The sequence below is a fragment of the Coffea arabica genome, chromosome 11e (assembly GCF_036785885.1).
Source record: "Coffea arabica cultivar ET-39 chromosome 11e, Coffea Arabica ET-39 HiFi, whole genome shotgun sequence".
NCBI classification, from domain to species: domain Eukaryota; kingdom Viridiplantae; phylum Streptophyta; class Magnoliopsida; order Gentianales; family Rubiaceae; genus Coffea; species Coffea arabica.
The window spans coordinates 39,218,891-39,246,581 of NC_092331.1; the positions used below are offsets into that span (position 1 = coordinate 39,218,891).

The 27,691-nt window shown below is 33.5% G+C and overlaps 1 pseudogene; it reads right to left on the bottom strand.

Moving 5' to 3' along the window:
- Positions 1-6,445: 6,445 nt before the first annotated feature.
- LOC113718243 (cation/H(+) antiporter 20-like) lies at positions 6,446-26,439 on the bottom strand (annotated as a pseudogene).
- Positions 26,440-27,691: the final 1,252 nt, after the last annotated feature.

A 27,691-nucleotide genomic window follows, 5' to 3' on the forward strand; every position in this document is an offset into this window, starting at 1 on the left:
TCTTTCTTCCATCTATTGTTTTGTCATCATCAAAAAGGGGGAGAATGTTGGCCTTGGTCCCAAACTTTTGATGATTACAAAACAAATGGATGTTACTAACATCTCCTCAAAGGCCTTTTTATAAATGAAACAAATCAGGTTCAAAGATTAAGCACATTTGAAAGGGACAAAGTATGCTGAAACTGTCGGATGCACAAAAAGACTGCATCGGCCGTCCGACAACCATTGAGTATCTTCGGACGCAGAAAATCAGCCTACCGGACGTCCTAACGAATTGAAGAAGAATTCCCAGTTTTACATCATACCTTCGTGTGACGCCCCGAAAGAATGAGTTTGAGAACCCGAAAATTTTTATATATTTTCTAGACATTATTTTGTTTCCTTGTCTATAATTTTATGCCTTTCTTCAATATATTAATTTCCTATACATTTTTATAAGGGAATATAGTTTTCAAATCATTTTCTTGATACGAGTTAGTCCACGTTAAATTTGAAGTGTATTATGGGCGTGGGACCCGCTAGTACGGTAAATGCGATATATTTTTGACAACTCGTTAGAGTTTCGTATTAAGTGATATTATTTTACAAGGTGCTAAGAGATAATTAGAGGTTACTTAGATGGTTAATCTTGGAGAGACAAAGGGATAAGAATAAACTTAAGAAGGGCCAAGTGTCGCGATCCGATTGGAAGTTGACTTGCCTAACTTTTATTTAACTTTCCTAAACTCCAATTTTGACCAACATTTTCTCATTTCTTTACCCCTCTTGACTGAGACATGTAGAGAGAAAAGAGAGGAAAACCTTCATCTTGTTACTTCAATTCTTGTCCAAATCTTGAGTTTCAACCAACCAAATCACAAATTACACCATACAAGTGATCATTAGGGAAGGTTAAAGGTATTGGTGGAGTTGTTTTGGAGGAGGAAAGATTAAGCTCCTACCTTTCTTGTGGTTTTAAGGTATTTTGCCAAGAACATCCTCTTTACTTCAATTCATTGCTTATTAGTGGTTTTTAGTTGTTTTAGATGTTGTTTTGTGGAGGATTAGCACTTGAATACATGAATTCCAGCTTGGATGATAACCTGTCCTGCTTCTGTCCGGTTCTATTTCACCTTGTTAGAGGCCGAACTAGCCTTAGCACAAAACATGAAAGTTATATAGAATGATGTTTTATAGTTACCTACAAAATTTCAGCTTAATCAAAGTAACGTAGCCTGTGAAAAGACCGAAATACCCCTGATGCCCTATTTTTGTCCGAAAATGAAAATCAGCCTCTGTAAGTGGTTAGTTTGACCAGGAATACTACTGATTTGGTTAATGATGTTTTCTTAAGAATTATAGCCTTGTATCTTATCTTTCAAATGGCCTTGGAATTACCTGAATTGGAGTTGTGTGTGCTGAGATATGAGTGAATGAATCAGGACTGCTAGTTGAATTTCACAGTGAGTTTCGAACTGGAAAATCTGGAGTTGTTTTGGTAAATTTGACCTAGTTAGGGTGAGAACTGGACTGAGTGGTTTTCATGAAAGTTGTAGGTCCTTGTCTTAGCTTCGAAATGGTATAAATTTCATTCCAATCCGATAAGGGTAGCTTCACTTATGGATATTGTACCAAAAGGTGTTAAACGGAACTTTTATACGTTAACTGCGATCGTTGCGGAAAAGTTACGCTTGAGGGAATAAATTCCGGTTTCTAGGGTTTAATTGGGGGTTTTTCTAATGGTGGCTCTTAAGCTTCTAATTAGCTTTTATTGAGGGATATTGTGGTCTAATTGGATATATTTTATTGCTTATTAACCGTATGTGTGATTGGTAATATATTGTAGGTTGGAAATGAAGCATTTATGGGGAAATACTGTCCGAACTTTGAGCATGTATGATTGATTTGAATTTGTGATTTAGGGCTTGGACTCAGGCAAGGTAATGATATATGATGGATGGTTTCTGAGTCGTGAAGGTGAGTGACCTTAAACTATTTCCAAAGTACTTGTGAAATGTTTCTTGCATTATGTGCTCGATTGCATATCATGCGTGCTTGCATGTGGGTTCATGACATGATTTGGCTTCAATGAGTTCTTGGGGAATCTTGAGCTGAACACCAACGTCTCCACGCTGTTTATTGTTCATGACATGATCTGGAGCACCAACGTTGCTCCCCCTTATTGTTTAACGTAAAGTGATCTATTTGAGCGTTGGGTGTTTAAGTGCAATGATTTCACTGGCTCACGAGAGCAAAAATACGTACATTTGATCTTGGAATCATAACATCATCGAAATGCATTATTGTGAAATATATTTGATTACTAATTTTATTGGTTACTCACTGAGCTTCTAGCTCACCCCAAAAATATTTTATTCCCCTCCACAGGGCTCGTGGCGAAGGAAGGCTTGTAGTACTTATTCACGTGACTGGATGGCATATATCTTGTACAGTTTTGGATTTGGAATTTTTATTTTATGTTTAGTTGGGAAATTAGTTTCCGCTGCGGATTGTGATATGTAATTCTTGGGGAATTTGATGTAAGCAAAAAACAGGACTTTGAGATATATCTTGTAATTTAATTTGAGGAGTTTCAAACAACTTTTGTGAACGACTGAGTCCTGGCGAGAGTTGGGCAGGCGTGAGGATTGTCCTGAGGGATAGTAAAACTTCCTGGTTTAACCGAGTGGTGTTCGGGGCAAGGAGGAGGTGAACCTTCCTTTGTACGTACATTGTTTATCTCTTCCACTTGGTTTGTGATTTTCGATCCTTACAGACAATCTTATTAATATTGAAAAAAAAAAAAGAAAGGTGGGGAGGGGGAGGGAGAAGGGGAGAGAAAGAGAAATAGCTCAATTCTTTTTATAAAAAAAATAAGAAAGAATTAAATACTTTTATTATTTAAAAATTATTCGACTTTTTTGTTTACCGCCAAATTTCAATCCTATTAGCAACAACCTTAAAGTAATACGATAATGTTAGACTCTTCTTTATTTTCTTTTTTTGCAAAATCTAATTTTTTGTCTCCTTCTTTCCTATCTCATTTTCTTTTCCTAGTATTAATAAGTGTGAAAAAAGAAATTTGAGAAAATCTTTTTATTTTTATATTTTTTGATCTCTTAAGGTGAAAAAAAATAATAACCATTCTAACTTTTTTATTTTTAATTATATATAAAAAGGGGTAAATATATTTAAAAAAATTTTGACGATACCAATTAGATTAACGATGAGATAAATGCCTACAAAATAATGTTAGAAATTAAAGTGATTGTATCTCTATAATTTCAAGGAATAAAGTGATAACAATAATGAATAAAGGAGTGTTTTTGTCCAAAATTTCTTAATATGTTGGGTTGAATTACTTATAGGGGTGAAATGACTAAAAGATAATATTAGGAAGTAAACTAATCGTAGTGATATAGTTTAAAGAGGTAAAGTGATAATAACCCTGAATGAAATCTATAGTAGGAACAAAGAGAAAGAATCATGTTCTAACCCAAAACACGAATCAAAGATTCGAGGACAACTAGAAAAAACTCTCAAAATTGGAATAATCAATCAAAGTTTCATTACTAATTGATAAAGAATTAATAATTAAATAGACTCTAGATATTCCTATTTATAGGCTAGAAGTACTAGTCTAGCAAGTTAGATAGCTAAGAAACTTCTACACATCTAATTAGAATACAAAACGAAATAATAAAAAAATAGGAAAAAAACTCAAAATAGAAAACTGCTATTTGACGATGTTCAGTGCCGGCCATTAGGCAGGATGTCTTCTGATGTGAAGTCCGGCGCCGGTGATGAAGCCGTTTATAGTGCCAGACTTCTGAAGTCTTGTCGCGGTGCTTTCTTCTTCTTCCCCTTTTCATACTCTCTCGTCGCCAACAATAATCTATATCTATATAAATTTGAGAAGGGATTTTTAGCAACAAACCTTCACAAACCTTCCCACTCTCAACTCTATTTTTCTCGCATTCTACATTTAATTTATTTCGTAAAAAACATCATGGGCACATTACACCCCCACGTTTCCCTCAAACAAGAAGTTAACTCCAACTAACACTCCTTACACATCTTACTCCAATTAACACTCCTCACACATCTTCCCACTACAATTAAAACTCTTCCAATCCAGAATTTCACTTACATTAAAACTCTTCAAATTCCATCATAAGATTACGCAAGTTCTCTTTCCACTCCATGTTGTTATCCTTATTAGCCCTCAAATTAAATTTCACTCCACACACACCTTCCCACTACAATTAAAACCCTTCCAATCAAGAATTTGTGAATTTGCCAATGCCATATATTGCCGTTTCTACTCTTCTAATGCCATAACCAATTCCCACTACCAATTCCATTTTTCTAGCATTTCACATTTAATTTAATTTATAAAATATATTCCTCTCAACTTTTACATCTACTATTCACATTTGAAATTTTTGATTACTTTTTAAAATCATTTCATTTCAAATTGTTGGTTAATGTGCATGTTATCCTATTTGAACTTCAACCCATCACGTTTCTGATTGCCTTGCGTTATTTATGATTCTACAACAATTAAAACTTCTATAAGACCATAAGAAGAGATAACAAATATAACATCCTTTCATGCTTTCTTATTAATTTAAATAAGTAAGATTATTTACAATCCATTTTTGTTATTCATACTTCAATAATCATTTTGATCATATAATTTTCATTAATTAGACTATATGATAAAACAAATGGTGGAATTGCAAATAATAAAAAATTGAGTGCAAATAACATTTTCTTAAGTAAGAAGTGGCCCCCATACCTTTCTAATTTAAAAAAATAGTGGCTCCGCTTATATAGGAATTTGGTTTGAAGTTTATTAGTGGGAGGGTAAATAAAAAGAAAATATTGCCAAACTTAGTAAAAGTAAAAAAGTAACTGATAATATTTTATCTTTAAGCTTAGTAATCATAAATAAAAGGGCAAAATTAAATAGAAAACAAAAAGAAAATAATGTCATGGATTTAAAAAAATCAAGAATGGTACCATTCATGAAATCCAAATTATGAAATCACTAAATAAAAAACAAAGTACTACTAGCCTTTTAACGTGGAAATTTTTTTTTGAAATATTCATTTTTGATAAGAAAAATAATGATAATAACAACACCAATTCTACTACAAATTTTTAAAAAAGTAATATTATAGTTTAAGAGAAAGATATAGAACATTTAACCCTAAAATACTACTTAATTTGTATATATCTGGCCCAAATTTGACATTAGAATTGAATAAGAGTGCAAAACCCAAACACTAAGGATAACTTTTGGTATCATTAATTATTTTCTGTATTCTTATTGCTGTCTTCATATGTAAATATGTATTTGCTATGTTAAATATATATATATATTGATTGTAGTACTTGAGGATATTATAGATATTATCAGTTTTTCATTTCCACTTTTAGATACTAATAATTGCAACCATTGTAATTAATTTTCAATTTTATATTTTTATTATGATAGATAAAGTTAAATATATTGGGTCGCAGGGATATGAATTTAGAGGTTAGGTATAAAGGGAGGCGGGAGGGAAGAAAATGGTGAGGTGTTGAAAGTAGCAGGAAAGGTTGAAGAAGAAACATGAGTTACAAGGATGGGCGGAGAAGGTAGAGAAGAAGAAAGGGGCTTACAGGGATATGACAGAAATGACAAAAAAATAATAATAATAGAGAGGGTGGTACCATGATAGAAGATATGAAAGTCGTAGGAGGCATCTGATGACTAGCTGACATATAAGAGAAGAGGAAAATGATGGTGATTTTTAATAGTTTTGAAAACTCTAACAACACATATTATGGAGAATTTTTTTAAAAATATACGTTAAAATTTATGAAAAATGCTAGTCTAAATGCAATCAACAATTTTAGGGGCACAAGATAGGAGAAAGATTTTTTTTCTAAAAATGGAAGAAAATAAATTGGTTGTAATTTATTTTTTTATATTATAAGTTTTGATATATGGGTATAATATAATATGTTTTGTCGGATATTGATAAATTGACTTTTTTTTAGAAAACTCTTTTCACCTTACTACTCAACCTAACCCTCTCCTTAAATGCGTTAACAATTCTTTTATCATGTAAATCATTATAGATTAATTTTTTTTAAATATTAAGCATACACTTCTTTAAAATTTTTAGTCCATATATATATATTATTATTTTGTACGACAATATATAAATATATAAAATATTATTTTGATTTGAAATATAACCCCGTGCATAGCACGGATCAAAATACTAGTTATAATAATTCTACTAAAACTAAATGAAAATAACAATAAAACCATAAAATCTACCCTAATTTTGACTCTAAATAATTTGTTAAGATGGGGACGCTGCATCCGGAGCAACTCATTCCACATCATTCCCCTACTAGAAAAAAAATAAATAACTTGATTAAACCAGATGGGCTGCATTTTTGTGGTCTAAGTATTCGACAGTTTTGATTGGAGGACATCCTCTTCATGGGCTGTGTCACCATGATGTTGAATGACAAGAGTGGAAGACACTATCCCTTGGTCTGATGAGGCTAATAAATCCCCGATGGGTCCTAATTCCACATGCTTTGGCTGCCGCTCAACCAGCTCCGCAAGCCCAGTTGGAGGGCAACACCTCCTTTTTCGCACCACAATTAGCTCAAAATCTCCACTCCTTCCTATTCTCAGCACCTCCTCCACAGTGTTGCTCATCGCCTTCTCTTTGTAGTCCGCCATGCCTTTCCACCGACTTCGGAACACTGCCACAGCCTCCTCGTCCAAATCCTAAGCATTTCATAAGAAAAATCATTTACTATACCCAAAAACATAAAAGAAACTATGCGACTGTGTGTAATTAAATAGATAAGATTGAAAACTCAATCTTCCATTATTTTTCTCTCTATCTTTGGTTTAAGCATTCCTATGGCTCTGAATTATCGTTAATCAAGCTAGCAATATTTTCTCACGTTGTCTAACAACTGTTTCATAAATTAAAATCATGTCATTTAACTAGATTTTAATACTATTTGTGTTTTAGTTATAGTATTTTTTAGGTTTTGTGAGATTGAATTACATAGTAATCAATCTTTCGTACTGGTGATGTGTACAGTTGTGACTCTTGATGCACGAGACATGTCCAAAATATGAATTTAAATTCTAAATTTTGTACATGAAATGTACATCCAGGCCCGTATAACACTGTCAATGTGAGAAAGTTTTATCTTTATTATCTCACACAGAAAACAATTACTGGAGCTGCAACTAATAGTGTGATATGATGAGAGATATGTCTAAGTACCTTTTGTTAGATCCTTATTCCAACGTTGGATTTATATGTGAATAATTATGTAGTGCAAACTGTCAAATAAGGTTAAATCCAATTAAAATGATCAAATATGGTTTGGACTTAATGTATCTAATAGGATATGGGTCTTTAATGTGTAGAGACTTAAGGGCTCCTATTTCTATGATGGGCTGAAATTGGGTTCCAAAGGATAACAGGAATGTTACTTATAAATAGGGTTATGGTCCCCAGGTCACACATATCATTCTATTTGTCGTATTTTCTAATACCACAAAAATAACTCTTCCCTAATATCCCATCGTCAGGAAAGATACCAGAGAGAAACTAAAGGGATCTCTCAAGGATTGATAATTACGTGTTGACCTGGAAGGTCACCCCAATATCTTTGGATATTCAAAATATCAGTTTGTCGATATGAACCCAGGTTCGCTTCCGCTATTTTACTGTTAATTTGTTTCTTAATAATCGCCATATAGATTTTGGGTTTAATAGATGATAGTTTTCATCAAAGGTTTAATTTAGGCAACCACCCTATCAAGTGGTATCAGAGCTAAATATGATTGATTATTGAGAAATAATTTGGATTCAATAATTTATATATATATATTATTATGTCTCACGAATTGGGTTTTGGTTATATGGTTGTCGGCTAAACAAGAAAGCTCTTGGTTATATGTTTCGGTTTCATGTTTCGCCGTTCATGATTTACTATTCTTTTGTTACATATGAATCTGTGGATCCCACCATGATGGACAAGTCTTTATAAAGCTTTCATATCTATGATTGTTTGCATAAGGCATGTTACGGGTACCATTCTGTTATTGCACAAGTCATTGTAGGACCCATATGATTTATATGTTAAAGGCACTACTCTTATTTACCTGATGACCAGTGGATTGTCTCGCTTACCGTGGGTTCCTTTTTTAAGCAATTTGATTATACAGCTCTCGTGACTTGTGTTCTTGTTTGAGAAACAATATGTTATATTTATGTTAAGGATATTAGAGTTTCTTTAATTTAAGTGAACTCTAATAAAGTTAATAAGACATTTAAGTCCTATAAAGTTCATATATTAGGCCCACTAAATATAAATTTTTATAAAGTAATTATGGATTTCAAGAAAATTTGGGACTTAAATAATAAAATTGGTTCAATTATGGATATGGACTTTTAGTCCAATAAGTCTTGATCCAATTGACTGGTTTGACTAGATTTAAATGGTTTGATCATGTTTGACCACGTTTTGACCAGAGTTGACTTTGATCAAAATTTTTGTTTAATTTGTGTAATTTTAAATTTGAATATTGGTATGATTATATATTTTTTAGAATAAATTAATTGAAACAATATGCCACCAAAGTGATCTATATTGTGAAAATTAATTTATTTTAAAATATAACTAGTTGGGTACTTGTGATTTTATGAATATTGATCGGCCCAAAGGAAGGTCAATATTTAATAAGATTACATGTGCACTTGTGGTAATAAACATGTGATAATTATTCGACTTTTACATGTGAATTATAAATTGGCCCAAAAGAAAATTTATTTTTGACATGTTATTATTGTCAGTGTTTATTACTGTGCCAAGATATTACTTAGAAGTTAATATTTTGTCCAAAGATAAAATATTAATGGAATATTGGTATCTTGAAATGGGGCTACTATTATTTGAATTTATTATTATTTGGTTTATGTGAGCATAGTTTTAATTATTTTATGTTTTTTCTGTTCAGTTGCAAATGATCTTACAAATATTACTATCAAAATCAATAATATTCCTATCTTGAATGGTACAAACTTCAAGTTCTTGAAAGAAAATCTCTTGATAGTACTTGGAGTAATGGATCTCGACCTTACGTTAAGGGATGATTCTCCCCCACCTCTTATAGATCAGAGTACCTCTGATGAAAAGAGGGATAAGGAAATGTGGGAGAGATCAAATCGCTTGTGTCTAATGATCATTAAAAAGGCCATTCTAGAAGCATTCAGAAGAACAATGTCAGAAACAAAAGTAACCGCTAAAGAGTTCTTTCAGGAAATTGAAAAAAGATTTGTCAAGAACGAAAAAACTGAAATTAGTACGCTCTTGACACGCTTAGTTTCAATGAAATATAGTGGTAAAGGCAATATCAGAGAGTATATTATGGAAATGTCTCATCTTGTTTCAGAATTAAATGCACTTAAATTGACACTCTCTGAAGAGTTACTAGTGCATTTGATTTTAATATCTCTTCCTATACAATTTAACCAGTTTAAGGTGAGTTACAATTGTCAAAAGGAGACTTGGTTTCTAAATGAACTCATCTCACACTGTGTAGAGGAAGAGAAAAGGTTGAAGCAAGATCAGACAGAAAGTGCTCATCTGGTGTCAACCACTAATAATAAAAGCAAGGGACTTAAGAGAAAGAAAGAAAAAGGAGCTGCAGGTACAGCACCATAAAAGAAACAATAAAAGAAATCAGATGATCAGGGATAGAATAATTGTTTCTTCTGTGGAGTTGAAGGGCATAAAAAGAAACATTGCACCAACTATCACGCTTGGCGTGCTAAAAAAGGTATGCTTCTTAATTTGATTTATTCTGAGATTAATTTAACTTCGGTACCTAGACACAAATGGTGGTTAGATTCTGGTGCAACAACTCACATCAGTATGTCTATGCAGGGTTGCTTGAATTGCCGAAAGCCTAATGATAATTAAATATATATCTACGTGGGCAATGGCAAAACAGTTCAAGTTGAGGCAATAGGGATTTTTTAGATTATTGTTAAAAATCGGATTTTATATGGATCTTAATGAAACATTTGTTGTACCGTCTTTTCGACAGAATTTAATTTCTATTTCTGCTTTGGACAAATTTGATTATTTTTATTCATTTGAAAATGAAAATTTTGAATTGTTTCATGATTCAAAATTGGTTGGTTCTGGTTCTTTAATGCACTACGATAATCTATATTTAATTGATACAATTGTCTCATTTAATGAATTTCAACATCTGAGTACTAGGGAAGTAAAGAGAAAATTAACCAATGAGAATTCAACTGCATTATGGCACAAGAGATTGGAACATATCTCCAAATGGAGAATGGAAAGACTCGTGCCAAATGAAATTCTTGATCCTTTAAATTTTACAGATTTTGATGATTGTGTCAACTATATAAAGGGAAAACAAATCAATAGAAGGAGATTTGAAACCAATAGGTCCTCAGACGTTTTAGAATTTATACATACAGATATTTGTGGACCATTTCCTACATCTGCTTGGAATAGTCAACAATATTTTACAACGTTCATGGACGATTTTTCAAGATATGGCTACATATATTTTATTTCAGAAAAGTCACAGTCACTGGACGTGTTCAAAAATTTTAAGGCTGAAATTGAGAATCAATTCAACAAAAGAATTAAAAGTGTCAGATCTGACCATGGTGGTGAATATTATGGTAGATATGACGGTTCAGGTGAACAACGTCCAGGACCATTTGCTAAATATTTAGAGGAATGCGGTATCATCCCACAATATACTATGCCGGGTTCACCCACTATGAATGGTGTAACTGAAAGACGAAATAGTACGCTTGAAGATATGGCAAGGAGTATGATATGGCATTCTACTTTACTAGAGTCACTCTGGGGAGAAGCACTTAAGACTGCAGCATATATTCTTAACAGAGTTCCAACTAAAGCAACTATCAAAACCCCTTATGGGATTTGGACAGGAAAAAAGCCCAGTTTAAAGCATCTGCATGTTTGGGGATGTCCAGTTGAGGCGAGACCTTATAGGCCAAATGAAAAGAAATTGAATTAAAAAATAGTTAGTTGTTATTTTATTGGATACTCTGAAAGATCCAGAAGTTACAAGTTATATGATCCCACAACTAAATCGATTTTTGAGACAGGAAATGCCTGATTCTTTGAGGATGTAGAGTTTGGGGGGAAAATACAGTAAGAGACATTGTCTTTAAAGAGAAATATATTAATATTCTCACGTGTCATTGATCTTGCTCAAGATCCTATTCCTGAAATTGATCATGACATGACAAATCAAGACAATTTCGAAGAACAAACTGTTATAGAAGAACAAACTCTTTTTCTCCAAGAACTAGTGCCATTAAGAAGATCCACTAGAGAAAGGAGAAGTGTAATTCCAGTTGATTACATTATTTTTCTTCAAGAACATTAAGATGACTCTGGATTGATGGAAGATGATCCAATCAACTTCCGTCAAGCCATGAAAAGTTTAAATTCTCAAAAGTGGATCGATGCCATGAATGAGGAGATTAAATCCATGAAAAATAATGATATTTGGGATCTTGTCCCATTGCCAAAAGAAGTGAAATTCATTGGTTGTAAATGCATATTTAAAATCAAAAGAGATTCGAAAGGCAATGTGGAAAGATACAAACCTCGTCTTGTAGCCAAGGAATTTACACAAAAAGAAGGTATCGACTATAAAGAAACCTTCTCTCCAGTCTCTTCAAAGGACTCTTTTAGAATTATCATGACATTAGTGGCGCATTTCGATTTTAAGTTACATCATATGGATGTAAAGACAGCGTTTCTCAGTGGTAACATTGATGAAACGATTTATATGGTCAATGAAAAGATTTATATGGTGCAACCAGAAAACTTTGTATCAGAAGATCCAAAAAATATGGTTTGCAAACTTAAATAATCCATCTATGGGTTCAAACAAGCGTCTCGACAATGGTATTTCAAATTTCATCAAGCGATCATTTCATTTGGTTTTGAGATAAATTTAGTAGATGATTATATATACCATAAGTTTTGTGGGAGCAAGTATATTTTTCTGGTATTGTACGTTGATGACATTTTGCTTGTCAGTAACGATATGCGTCTATTGCATGAAACCAAGATATTTCTAACTAAAAATTTTGAGATGAAAGATCTTGGTGATGCATCTATTGTGTTAGGCATACAGATACACCGGAATCGCTCTCGGGATATTTTAGAACTATCACAAAAGGGTTATATCGAAAAGATTCTTAAAAGGTATGGCATACAAAATTGTAAATTAGGTGACACCCCGGTGATTAAAGGAGACAAATTTAGTCTTGAGCAATGTCCTAAGAATGCTTTTGAGAAAAAAGAGATGCAAAAGATTCCTTATGCATCAACAGTAGGGAGTCTAATATATGCTCAAGTATGCAGGCGTCCGGATATTGCGTACATTACTGGAATGTTCGGTAAATATTTAAGTAATCCTAGATTAGATCATTGGAAAGCAACCAAACGGGTCTTACGGTATTTACAGAAAATAAAAAATTGCATGCTCACGTATCGGAAGTCAGATGAGTTAGAGATCCTTGAGTATACTAATTTCGATTATGCTGGATGTCAAAATACTATGAAGTCAACGTCAGTCTATATCTACTTATTGGCTGGAGGTGCCATATCCTGGAAGAGTGCTAAACAGTCCCTCATAACATCTTCTACTATGGTTGTAGAGTTTATAATTTGTTATGAGGCGTCCAATCAAGAAATTTGACTGCGAAATTTCGTCACAAGATTACGTGTAGTGGATAGTATTGAAAGACCAATTAAATTATTTTGTGACAATAAGTCAGCAGTCCTATATTCCAATAATAACAGGAACTTGACAAAATTTAACCACATAGATATCAAGTTCCTGACTATTAAAAAAAAAAGTACAGAGTGGACAGTTATTGATAGAGTATATTGGGACAAATTCCATGATTGCGAATCCGCTTACTAAGGGATTACCACCCAAAATATTTCATGAGCATACTGCTCGTATGGGTGTCATGTTATTAAACGATGTACAGTTTTAGTGGGAGTGTGTTATTTTAGATGCTCTTATGATACCTTTCGGTTATTAATGATTTAAGGATAATTTATGCATAAATAAAGTTTGAATTTATTTTACACTCTAATTCTGGTATGATTTGATCTCATGAAAATTTAAAATGGACCAGTTGGAAATATGCATGTTATGATCAAATTACATGAAATTTTCATACTACACATCCACATCATGATTCATGTCGTTTAATTATATCAATATATGTGACCATTGATGGGTCGAGTTACGAAATTGTAACAAAGGCCGCTTTGATCTTATGTTGGTATGATTGATGGACCGAATTGGTTACAGATACATTGTAGTAATGACAGTAAAGTTGAACTCATACAGTTAATTGCAAAATATAAGTATAAAGTTACACATATACTCCAAGTGGGAGATTGTTGAATCCTTAATCCAATGTTGGATTTATTTGTGAATAATTATATAGTGCAAATTGTCAAATAAGGTTAAGTCCAATTAAAGTGATCAAATATGGTTTGGATTTAATGTATCTAATAGGATATGGGTCTTTAATGTGTAGAGACTTAAGAGCTCCTATTTCTATGATGGACTGAAATTAGGTTCCAAAGGATAACAGGAATGTTACCTATAAATAGGGTTATGGTCCTTAAATCACACGTATCATTCTATTTGTCGTATTTTCTAGTACCACAAAAATAGCTCTTCCCTGACATCCCATCGTCAGGAAAGATACCAGAGAAAAACTAAAGGGCTCTCTCAAGGATTGACAATTACGTGTTGATTTGGAAGGTCACCCCAATATCTTTGGATATTCAAAATATCAGTTTGTCGATATGAATCCGAGTACGCTTCCGCTATTTTACTGTTAATTTGTTTCTTAATAATTGCCATATAGATTTTGGGTTTAATAGGTGATAATTTCATCAAAGGTTTAATTTAGGCAACCACCCTATCACCTTTTCCTTCACCTTCTTTGCTGTTATTGTAGTTTGATCAATTCTGCCATCTCTAGGGATGACAAATATAAGAACTATGACTTTAACAACAGGATTTTCCGCCATCCGTGCCCCTAACTCTAAAGCCTCTCTATCATCAGCCCCACCGAAGAAGAGAATACAAACTCATTTTCTAGCTGAGGAGGCGGGTGGCAGAGACTTCAACGACTCGCTACCGAATCCCCAGTCCATGAGCATAGCAACAGAACAAGGTGCCTCCCTGAGCACCCTCTGGTGAACCCCTCTCCAACAATGTCCAAGTACATTTTGCACTAATTCTTCGTATTGATCATGATCATTCTCAGGATCTTCGGTTACTGTTTTCCTCCACCACTTGTGGAAAGGGACCATGATCATTGCTACCTTCTTATCCTCGGCCACATGACAAATATCCCCATGCATAGTCGGCAATGCAGACACTGCAGTTGTCGGTCTAACACTGATTTTGCCCAGTTGGCCATAGGCTTGGAATGCCACCGCCACCCCGTCTGACATTGAATTAGTGTGCCAGAGACGGTTGATGAATGGAAAGCCACTCTTTTGCAGCCGCTGCACCAGGACAATTGATGAGGATCGTTCAGTCAGCTCCACCAAGTGCATCACGTAAAGCTTGAGACGGGAGTTAACATTGGTGGGACGGATGAACTCCATGAGGCTGATGAGGGAAGGAACATTAGTAGGGCCGTGGACACAGGCCAGGATTCGAAGCTCCTCCTCGTTGTCATTGACACTTTTCGCAGAAACTGACTGTAGCTTACGGTGAGATAGAAATGTTTTAAAAGCCGTTCGCGAGGTAAGCCCGGGGCGGGGCATTCCAATACTGCCCTTGGCGATCGCACAAGGTGAAAATGTTCTGGGGCATGCGCCCAAGAGATCAAAGTGTACGTCCAGACATTTGGGCGCGCCTCTGAAGTGGGGCATTAAAAGCGTATGCTCCACAAATTGTTTTAAACAAAAGATTTAACTTCATTAATTAAGTTTTTAACTTTTTAATATTAAACTTTATTATTAATTTATTATCTATTATATTGAGACATTGAGTGAATTTGATATGAATCTATTTGAAATACATTATATGGTTAGGCAAGAAAGGTAAATGAAAAGAGATTGTTACCTATAGATTGGATCTTTTTGATGTGATGGAACTTCCAGAATCACCATCAACTATTGAAAGAAAATGACCTAGTGTATATACACTAGATGAAGATGATGACATGAATGATATTGACTTTAATGAATAGTATCATTTTATTTGTCAGTTTGTTTCTAATTATTGGTGGTATTCCTTGTTATGTATTATAAGTAATATTGTTGCTAATTTGATATTTTATTTTTTATATTAGTTAAGTGTGTTTATTGAAACAATTAACCTTTGAAATTTGTGTCTACTTGAATTTATGTATTTGTAATTTAAGTGCTTGATAATGTGACGACTTCTGAGTTGTGACTAATTTGTTTCTAAGATTGAACTTTCTGTATTAATAATTATTCTGCTTTTTTTGTGCAGCTAATATTAATATGTGTGTTTATTAAATTATTAGTTAGAGTTATACAATAATAATTCTTTATTTGTATAAATTTTCTTAAATTGATCTAATTTTATTATATTTATTTATATCTTCAAATGACTCTTTTATAATATATATCATATTTATATATTTTTGTTTAAAAAAATTCACGGGGCTTATGCATCCCGCCACGGGGCGCCTTTTAAAACATTGGAGAGAACAAAACCGCCACTCCTGGCCGGTTAATGTAGATGACCATCACTGTTGGAGTTGTTATGAGCGTTGTAAAGGGTGCCATCAGGACTAATATTGCAAACGCCTCATCGTTGAGGACGTGGCACCGGAGAATAGAGATTAGATTAATCCTTGTCTAAATTTCATATATGCCACAGCATAGCCTAATAGTCAATACTCATTTGTGATATCTCATGTCCGAACATACAATTTTATAAATAATTGCATAGTGCAAATGATGGTTTTAATGCATTTGATTTGAATTTAGATGAATGAGATTAATCGTGGGATACAGCTTTTCATTATTCACATTTGTTATTTAAGTGTTTATATCTATTTTAGGGTATGTTTGATAACATAAAAAAGTATTGAAACTGAATCCTTTTAGACATTCAGATGTTTTGAGTGTTTGATAAATGAAAATCTATCTGCTGAACTTTTGTGTATTTTTTTCAGCACAAGAATCCTAACTGAATGCTTAATTCTGATAAAATCAATAGAATTACTTCAACTATCTTATCTTATCTACCAAATCTACCCTTATTTGTTAATTATATTCAAAATTCTTATCTAATTAAACAACTTAATATTTTCTATCTAACGGTTTTCTGTTTCTCTTTTCTCCCTTTTTAATGACTTTCACTTATTCTCTATACTTCTCATATAATATATTTCATCTTTTATATTAATTTGATTTAAAAATAAATATTATCATTTTCATATCTAATAATTTTAAACTAATTAAATCATAGGTTCTATTTCTTTTTTGAATGAAAAGATATAAGGACAAAATTGTCAAATTAAACTTATTAAGCATTCAGTTATAAATATTTATCAAACAATATAAATAGATTTAGTATTAAAATTTAGACATTCATATATATCTTTTTAGTGCTTAAAATTCAACAAATTAATTGTTTCAGTATTCAGATTCAGTTTTATCAAACGGACCTTACTTATGCATACATTGCACGATATAATTTTTTTGCTATCAAAATTACACGATATAATTGATACTGATAATAATTGCCGAAGATCTAGAACCCGTCATATCTTTACTATTATGTTAGGATAATTTTGCAAAAATTTTAGGGTTTACGTACATTCAAAAGTTAGTTGGAGTTGGTAATTTAATTTATCAAACATTATAGTACGAGAATTTAACATAAAAAATTCAGAAGTATTTACCAAGTGTATGGTAAAATTTGTATTGCGGCATATTCAAAGTTAGACTTGGTCAGCAAAGTTGGACCGAATATTTCAAGAGGTTTAGTAGAACACAATTTCTCTCCAAGTCATGGATACCTTATGGATCCATTTTGACTCGTACAGCTATCTATATGTCAGATTGCGGAATTTTATTTTTGTATCTAAATTTCCTGTTTTCGGCTCAAGTAACTATCAATCTTTCTCACCATCAAGTATGAAGCTACAATAAATAAAACAAAGTCATCTCCAAGAAAGCTTGTGGCCAACTTTTGCAACTTCACCTTTTCATCAAACTGGAGGATCATTTTGGAAAAAGCAACTTTATGTGATTTTGTGCACGTTCTTGACTCTAAACTTCCACCTGGCTCATGCAACTCTAGACCTTTCTCATTAGAGGCATGTTTTACGTGGTTAACTTTTGCACGCGGCAGCTTTTGATTAATCCGTTGAACTGAAGATTTGTCTAATCACCTCCGAGTTTATTAAGAGCTGAGTGTACATCAATTGATCTTAGTTAACCGATTAAAAATTTCATAAATTGAACTTAAACCTAAGTCTTTTGACGTTAATTTAATGGTCAAGATTGAGATCTTGTAGATTAGAATTCTTGAATTCAAGTTCAAATCTCGGGATATTTGAGGTTTTTTGTAAATAAATGTTAGTATATTCCTAATATTTGTGTGCTTAGTTGTAATATTATTCGACATGTCATAATCTGTTCTTATTGTTTCCCATCATTACGGAAGCAAATTTCGACATATCTAAATGTGAACATAATATATATATATATATTAAAATTTTTGTGCAGGGGGGGCGAGAGTTTTAATTTTTATTGAATAGTTTATAAAAATTTTAAATTTTGTATGAGCAAAATCAAATTTTCTAAAACTTGTATGCAGTCTCCCTCCTCGCCCCCTCCAAATTTTTTGAACCTTAAAAGTTGCCCAATGTATTTCGAACTCCTCAGAAAAACTTAAAACATTAAGGATCGTTCAAAATGTCTTTCACATTTCACTAAATGAATTTTTTCGTCCTTCATTTTTAAAATGTTAACTTTATGTCTCATACAATTTTAAGTTGATAAAATTTGGTTCTAACCTAAGTTCTCGACCACTTTTTAGTCTAAAATCAGCACATGACCCACATGCAATAAATTTTATGTACAAAAAGATGAGATCCCATTTTTTTAGTGACAAAAATAAATATGAATTAGGTCAAATTCCACTTTTTAGGGAACAAATAAATATGATTCGAGTCAAATCTTAATTTTTAGGCGCAAAAATATATATGAATTAGATCATTTGTTTAATTATAAATGGGATCTAACTTTTTTCCCCTAAAAAAATAACAATGTATGGGTTACGTGATAGTAATTTGGTCTTGTGGAGCAATAAAAGTCCTTTCTTTTTAAAACAAAAAACAAAAAAAAAATGCATAGGTTAAGTGATGGATTTAGAATCAAAAATTTATATTGATAATAAATTTTATTAGCTTGATTTTGTAAGGATGTAAAGTTGCTATTTTAAAAGTAAATGACGAAAAAATTCATTTAATAAAATGTAATGGATATTTTGAATGATTTTTGCAAACATTAAAAGGCAAAGATGAGTAATTAGATTTGGTGCATGGGTTAACTTCAAACCTCAATACCACAGGCTTTACTAGGCATACAGGCATATCAATTTTTTTTTAGCATTACGATGTTTTCTAAAAGTAAAAGGTAAAGAGAAATGTGTCTAATCTCCACGTTAGTGTCGGTAAATGGACAAATTCCTTCTAGATAAAGGGTTCTTTTGTCTACCCTCCTCTTCCCTTTTCTTCATTTCCTATGACTCCGCCCACTTAGCCCTGAACAATTGACTGTCAGCGATTTCGTTTATTATGGTCCAAGAAAAACTAGGTGTTCATTTATTGGAATGCCATGCAGATTTAAGTAGTGGAATATAAATTTGTCACCTTTTGCCTGTCTTTCACGAAGTGTTCCACATCCTTATTAGAACTATCACTGGCTGAATCATTCATTTAACATCATTTGACATGTTAATTAAAAGCTGAGAAAGCATTCATCTAGTGGTTCAAATTGATATTTCAAAAATTAATTATTTTGAGATTAGTTTTCCCTTTCACCCTCTCCGTTTCTTAAATTTCACCCTTCCCCTACTAAAAGAAAGAAATAAATAAATAATATATCAATTAAAGAATCTTTAGTATTCTACAAATTTTACCTCAAGATTCCAGAAATTGCGCTTATATTCAGGAGGTTATACGATATTTTATTTAGTCAAAATTTAGCAAAACTATTCACAATTATTATAATGCAGTCGCACCCGACTATAAGTGAATGCATCCAAATAATTTCTAACTTGGGAAACATGAAAAGAAAGACATTTTGGTTTTGGTGTTTGTCAATTATAAAGACTTTACATCTAATAAAATACAGTAAGAGCATGTAATGTAGAAAGCATTTCATCAAAACTGAAAATTTCCTTACTTGTATATCCCTTTATATGATCGTTATTCCAATAAATCTGATGATTTTATTGCTACCATTTGTTTGGATAAAATTGAAACAGAAGTTTATTTTGAAGGATTAATCTTTCATATATATGAATCTTTTTCACACTAGTAGTGTAAATGCATGATATATAACTTAATTTAGATTTCAAATTCTTCTTTTGTACATTTGACAATATATGAAAGAAAATTCTCCTTTTGCACATTTTATGATGTGAATACATACACTTCCTATCCTTGTAAAACAATCTTCTTTAAATTTGCAGTATAAGAAAAAAGTAATTTTAATTTGGAAGTAAAGGTACCTTTTTCTCCTTGCCAATGTGGAGAACAATGAGCTCCACAAACCCTTTGGTATTCATCAACACACCAAGCGTTAACGCTTCTCTGGCAGGTGTCTTGCACAATATGGCCATCGAAAACGTTCCCAAAATCTTGCCAGAGCAAGCCGTGGCGATCATCAGAGCCAAAAGACTCCACGATTCAGCACCATGTATTTTGGCAACATCAGTCGTCAACCCACTAAGCAAAATACAAAGATAGCAACAAACCGGTAAAAAAATCCTCAATCCTTTCAATCAGCCTCTCAGCAAAATGTCCACCTTTGGGTATAGTGAATCCAAAAACAAATGCACCAAAAATTGCATGTATTCCGATAAAATCAGTTGCCAAATCAGCCACCATAACACCGCGAGGGTTAAGCATATATAGGCCTCATCGACGGTGTCATGCTCAGGCGAGTATCTCCGACCAATCCACTTCATGGCCGGCTTAATGAAAACCATCGTGAAAACAACAAAACCAGCCCCCGTGAGCAGAACCCATAAGGATATTAACGGATTTTGTGCGCCCGTCAGCTCCATCACTGGCTAGTGCTAATGCTAGAGCTAGCAAGATCCATGCACGTAGGACCCAAAACAAATAATAAATCATCAACCCACAGGAACAATCAAATAAGGAACAATATTGAGACAAAGGAAGTTTTCTATTAATTAGATGAAACTCCGGCAAAAATACAAAACAACAAAGCCACTCCTTAAAGAGGACGAACGAGAGGCTATATAGTACTAGGTATCTTGTTGGCTAACTTCTAGTACTAGTATTATGGGCCTAATCTAATGTGGCCAACTTTACCAACTCACAATGCAATTATTTAGTTAACCAATAAAGCAAAGACACGTGACCATTAATTATTGATGCTTGGTTTAATATTCCTACACTACCTTCCTTAAACCAAACACCTCTAATCTGGACATACCCAACATCTTCTTCAACATGACAAAAAAATCCGTCTTCAATGCCTTGGTGAAAATATCAGCCACTTGCTCTTCAGTTCTGCAATAATTAACTTCAATCTCCTCTCTTAAACCAACTCACGTATGAAGTGATATTTGATGTCAATATGCTTGCTACGCCCATGAAACACTAGATTCTTGGACAGCTCAATTACTAACTTACTATCACAATAAATCTTCGTAGAATCAACCTGCTTGTATTGTCGAACACCAAGTATGCGGCGTAACCACAAAGCTTGAGTAGCGCTGTTAGCTACTGCAATATATTCCGCTTCCGTTGTACACAATGAAATCACCTGTCGCTTCTTCAAACTCCAGGCAAACACGCCAGAACCAATAAAAAATGCATTACTTGAAGTACTCTTCCTCTATACTGCATCACCTGCCCAATCACTATCTGTGTATCTAACAATTCAACCGGATCATATTTTGAATAAAAAATGCCATCACTGCGAGTACCTCCAATGTACCTCAAAATCCTCTTGGCTGCCTACAAGTGTGACTGACATGGATTTTCCATGAACCTGCTAATCAAACCAATAGTAAAATTGATATATGGCCTTGCAGATGTCAAATATCTCAAACTCCCTATCAAACTTTTAAAGTATGTGGGATTCACATATCCACCACCGCCTTCCTTGGTTAATCTCAATTTTCTTCAACTGGTGTCATAATTGGTTTTGCTGTATCCATCTTGAATTTTTTTTTTAAAATGTCACCTTCATATTTCTTTTGAGATATAAAAATTACATTGTCATACTGAAAGACTTCAATTCCCAAAAAATGTGACATGAGTCCCATATTTGTCATCCCAAACTGCTTAATCTTAGCTTCCCTGAACTCTGCAACCATCTCTGAATTATTTCCTGTAAAAATTAAATCATCTACGTACAAGCACACAATAAGAATATCACCACGAGCAGAAAATTTAATTTATAAAGTGTGCTCATATGGACACCTCTGAAAACCATGAGTCAAAAAATAGGAATCAATTCTTGTATACCACGCTTTTAGGGCTTGTTTCAATCCATATAAGGCTCTCTTCAATTTATACACCTTATTTTTCTTACCTCTTTTGACAAATCCTGCTGGCTACTCCACATACACTTCTTCATTAAGAACTCCATTCAGGAAAGCTGACTTGACATCCATTTAATAAACTCTCCAGTTATTTTGAGCAGCTAGAGAAATTATCATACGGACTGTGTCAAGTTTGGCAACTGGTGCAAACACTTCAAAATAGTCAATCCTGGGTTTCTGCTTATATCCCTTCACCACTAGTCTTACCTTCAATCTATCTACTTCTCCATTGGGTTTAAATTTTGTCTTGTACACCCACTTCACTCCAATGGCTTTTTTACCAATTGGAAGAGAAGTGAGTTCCCAGGTGTCATTCTTCTCTATTGCATGAATTTCTTCCTCCATTGTTTTCACCTAATGATCATCATTGGCTGCTTCCTCATATACAACTGGATCACAATCTACAAACAAAGCAAAATTAACAATATCTTCGTTAGAAAGAATATCATCTGGTGTAATCACATAATCTTGCAGACAAGCTGGCATCTGTCGCTGACGCTGGGGACGTCCAATTAACTCAGTTTGTGGACCCTGAACAGCTGCTGATGGCTGAATATCATAATTATCCTCCTCTTGCTGATAATTAGAGTCACCTCTACTGTCTAAAGATCTCTAGTAGACCAATCCCAAAGACCTCTTTCGTCAAAAGTCACATCTCTATTCACTATCACCTTTTTTGTCATAGGATTATACAACCTGTAAGCCCGAGATACTTCACTATAATCAATAAATACATACTTCTTCCTCTTATTATCAAGTTTTTTTCTTAATTGATCAGGAATATGGGAATAGGTAATACACCCAAAAACTTTGAGATGACCAACAAAAGGTCTTCTACCACTCCAAACTTCTTCAAGAGTTTTTCCGGGAATACTTCTGGTAGGACACATGTTTAACAGATAAATTGCACAAGAAACTGCCTCTGCCCAAAAAGATTTTGGCATATTTTTCACCTTCAATATACACCTCACCATATCCATAACTGTCCTATTCTTTCTCTCTGCGCGCCACTCTATTTTGTTGGAGAGTGTACCTAATAGTCAATTGATACTCTTACCCATTTTTCTCAAGAAAATCATCACACACTAAATATTCCTAACCCCTATTTGTTCTCAAAATTTCAATCTGACACCCACTTTACCTCTCAACAAAAGTTTTAAAAATTTTAAAAGTGTCGCAGGCATCAGATTTTTGTTTCAAAAAATACACCCAAGCTTTTCTACTAAAATCATCAATAAAGGTAATAAAATACCTGCAACCACCATTAGAAGGAACATCCACAGTGCATAAATCTGAATGAATAATTTCTAATGGTTTTCTGGCCCTCTATGATGTGCTAGTCTGAAAAGTATCCCTATGTTGTTTTCCCAAAATACACATATCACAGACTCTACCGGGATTTCCAATATTAGGCAATCCACTAACCATTCTTTTATTGGCCAAAAATTTCAAACTATCAAAATTCAAATGACCAAATTGCATATGTCACAACCAATTACTATCATCTATCACTGTACTCAAACAAGAAAAATTGGCACTACTCAAATTCGGTGGAAATAAGCGATTTGAAGTCATTGGTACACAAGCAATCATTCCAATATTTTTATCAAAAATAGTACAAATCTCATTCCTGATATGAATATCATATTTTTTCTCAGACAACTGGCTCATACTTAACAAATTTTGATGCAACCTAGGAACATAGAAAACATTAGAAATAAAATCAGTAGATCCATTTTTCAGGCTAATAGGAATTTTTCCCTTGCCAATCACTGGTAAAATAGTGTTATTTCCAAATTTAACTTCACCACGGACACATTCATCAAACTCAACAAATAATTCTTTCTTGCCAGATATATGGTTACTACAACCCATATCCAAGTACCATTTATTTTTATCAACTACATTAACAACATTACAGGCTAAGAATAAAGTTCAGATTTTTTATTATTATCCTGCACCTGATTGTTAACAACATTAGCCTGAAAATTTTTGTCTACATTTACTCCAAATCTACATTCAAATTGTCTATGGCCCAAATTTCCACAATTATAACATTGAACTCTCTGTCCAAAATTATTCTGATTAAAATTATTTCCTTTGCCAAAATTACCATTTCTGTCTTTACCAAGACCACCTCTAAAATTAAACTTATTACCTCTACTGCGTCCAGAATTTGATGTACCTTCTCGCTCTCTATTATTGTTGCCACGACCACTTCTGTTATTGTAACCACTTTTGCTCCTCTGACTGGATTCGCCTTGTTCCCTGATATCATTATTGCTTCTCAAATTCAACTGTACCTGCAATGCCTTCTCTACTGTATCCTCCAATTTTTCATTAATTCTTTGCTCATGCAGAATTAATGACCCATGCAAATCTTCAATATTCAAATCCTCCAAATCTTTCGTTTCCTAGATTACAGCTACTACATGATCAAATTTTATGGGTAGGGTATTGAGAACTTTCTCAACAAATGTTCTGTCAGGAAGATTATACTGATTGATTTTCATCTCGTTTTTAATATCTGACAAACGAGAAAAATATGACTCAATAGATTCCGACTTTTCCATCGTCACAAGTTCAAATTTCCTCTTCAACATCATCAAATTATTTTGTTGGACCGTGTCAATTCCTTTGTATGTTTTCTCCAATATATCCCAAACTTCCTTTGCCATATCAGCCATAGCAATTTTTTCAAAAACTAACATGTCAATTGCCTGATGAATTTGTGACAAAGTCAAGCTTTCTTTTGCCTTATCATCCTCGCTAGCATCCTGAGTAAGTGCAGATTCAATATATCGATGTAATTTACATGCCTTGAGATGTGTTATCATTTGTTTCTGCCAAAAATTGAACTCCGCCTTTGTTTTGAGTTTTTGGATAGAACAAATAATATTGGATTTAGGGTTTGCCATACTTCAATCTACTATAGCTCTAATACCACTTTATAGGATCCAAAATAAATAATAAATTATCAACCCACAGGAACAATCAAATAAAGAACAATATTGAGGCAAATGAAGTTTTCTATTAATCAGACGAAACTCAGACAAAAATACAAAACAACAAAGCCACTCCTTAAAGAGGACGAACGAGAGGCTATATAGTACTAGGTACCGTGTTGGCTAACTTCTAGTACTAGTAATATGGGCATAATCTAATGTGGCCAACTTTACCAACTCACAATGCAACTATCTAATTAACCAATAAAACAAAGACATGTGACCATTAATTATTGATGCTTGGTTTAATATTCCTACAATGCAGCTATGTTGTTGAACGCGGCCGCAGCCATAGCGGTCTCTCTGACACGAGTGGTGATGAGTTTAAGCTCGGCCAGGATGCGAGCAAGGACTGGGAAGGCGGTGATGGAGAGTGCGACGCCCATGAAAACCAGGTATTGTGCGTAGCCGACTTTGTCGGCCCCATCTATGGCTTTGCGGAAGATGACAGCCGCGCTGATGCCGAGGACGAAGGGCAGGGGAACTCCGGCAGCGGCTATGCTTAATGCGCTTTTTCCACCTCTGCGTATTGAAGAGAGATCAAGTTCCAGGCCAACCAAGAAGAGAAAGAAGAGGAGACCAATGCTTGCTACGGATTCTAGCATTGGAGTGCTCCATTTTGGGAATATTCGGTGCATGTAAATGTTGGTTTCGTCCCAAAGCTGAAGGTGCAAGAACAATTCCACCCTAGTCAAGGAATCAAACATGATGTTTTTGTCATTTGTCCTCATTCTTGTTTTTTTGGTGATTGAGGTAACCTTTACTATGGACTTGTTTTATTTTGGGGCAAATTTTGCAAAAACTGATTATGAAGAGTTATTGCAGAGAATAACCACAATCCATCAAGTTGCTCATAGTATTTTGGATTTTAACTATTTTGGTTATCACAAAAGCTAAATATTTTACATTAAAAACAAATGAAATATCAAAAAAATTGATAATACAAAATTAGAATCTAGAATCAGATAAAATAATCGATTTGTATAACTAGTACTCTGTTACTCCAACTCTCCAAAGAGATTTTTTTTCCCCGTTGGAGAATAGTCAAGAACAGTTAGTCTTTCAATAAAATGGTAATGCTCAACTAAATTGAAATTCTCATGCTCTTTGTAGCAATTCATTATCATAATTATGCTTCTCCTTATGTTATCTATGTTACCTTTACCTACTTCAAACTCAAATGTTCAACAAAATGAAATAAAATAAAATGAGTTTAGTCTTTCTGTAGAATTGATTAATGTTCTATTGTTTCTTCTAAAGAATAATTTGAAGGTTGCTGGCTAGGTAAAAGGAGTCAGAGAAAAATACTAGTATCTCGGCAACGACTTTCGGTTGGAGGAGGGGTTTCAAAAGGAAAGCAAAGAGGCGACTGACCACTAAAATTAGTGTTGTTTGGACTATCAGCAAGGGGAATGCAAAATCCAAGGAATTGTCACCTTCCCAAGCACCATTTGAGGAGGTCTTGATGGAGGTTATATTGACGGGCATCTTTGATGATGACAAGAAGAAACTATGTTCTACGCACTCAACAAAATATAAGGAACCTCAAACTCAATGCAAAAAGAGAGATGAACTTCTTGTCCTTGAATGGAAAAGGTCCAAATGGCTAGTATATATAGTGTCAAGTAATCTTGAAGTTTCAATCTTTATAAGATTGTTAGATCTGCATAATGAAATGACCAGACACGTACACTAACAACAAAAGGGAAAATCAAACTTCTATAGTTTAGAAGACATCGATCACAAAATGTCCATTTTTAAGTGTACATCATTTAAGCATGGATTTTTTATCGGGTGCCTACTCATTAATATACTTAAAGTAGATTTAAATTGTGACATGAATACACCCATTCACATTTACTATTCTTATATTAGATATTTTTTAAAAATTAACTGCACTCTTTAGAAAAATAAATACTCCTAATAATTAGACATTTGTTAGCCAAATCCTTTTAATCATAATCTTTATTTTATAGACTAGTGGATTTTCCCCGTCTAATATTAGCTCTTTTGACACATTTGTATGAAAACGCATGCAAGGCATTCATGGATTTTTGGCTATCGCATGGTTTGCAAAAAGCCAAAAACTAAAGGTCTACATGCGACCACGTGTCCTAAAAATGTAAATCTGTATAAAAAGGAGCATTCATCTTGGTGCCTAATATATGATGGGATTGAACTTTTTCACCACTACCCTCTTCGAAACTATTTTGTCATTGTTTAATTCGTGTAATTTGTACACATCCAAGTATTAATGATTGCGCCAATTAGCATTGATGCTTTTTGGCAAATTGAAAGTGCGGCAAAACATATAAAGCGAAAACAAATTGATGACGGGGATAATACCATCCTACAAAAACATTGTCAAATCAAGTAAATCTAACTATAGTGCTTTTGGCTTCTGTTTGTTGGAAAGAAAAACCAAACTAAATTACTCCATGTTGTGAGGAGTTCAGTTTGGTAAGGATTCATTTGAGTTTTTCATTCATCAATTAATCAAGCGAAATATAAAGAACACCTTGTGTTTAATAGAGCTTTAAAATTAACTTTGGTTTAGCTTGATTGGTATAAAATGTTGGATCCTTAATCTAACGTTGGAATTATGTGTGAATAATTATGTGTTGCAGACTATCAAATAAAGTTAAATCCAATTAAGGTGATCAATTATGATTTGGGTTTTAATATATCTAATAGGATGTGGGCCTTTAATGTGTAGAAAATTAAAGGTAATTTCTATTTC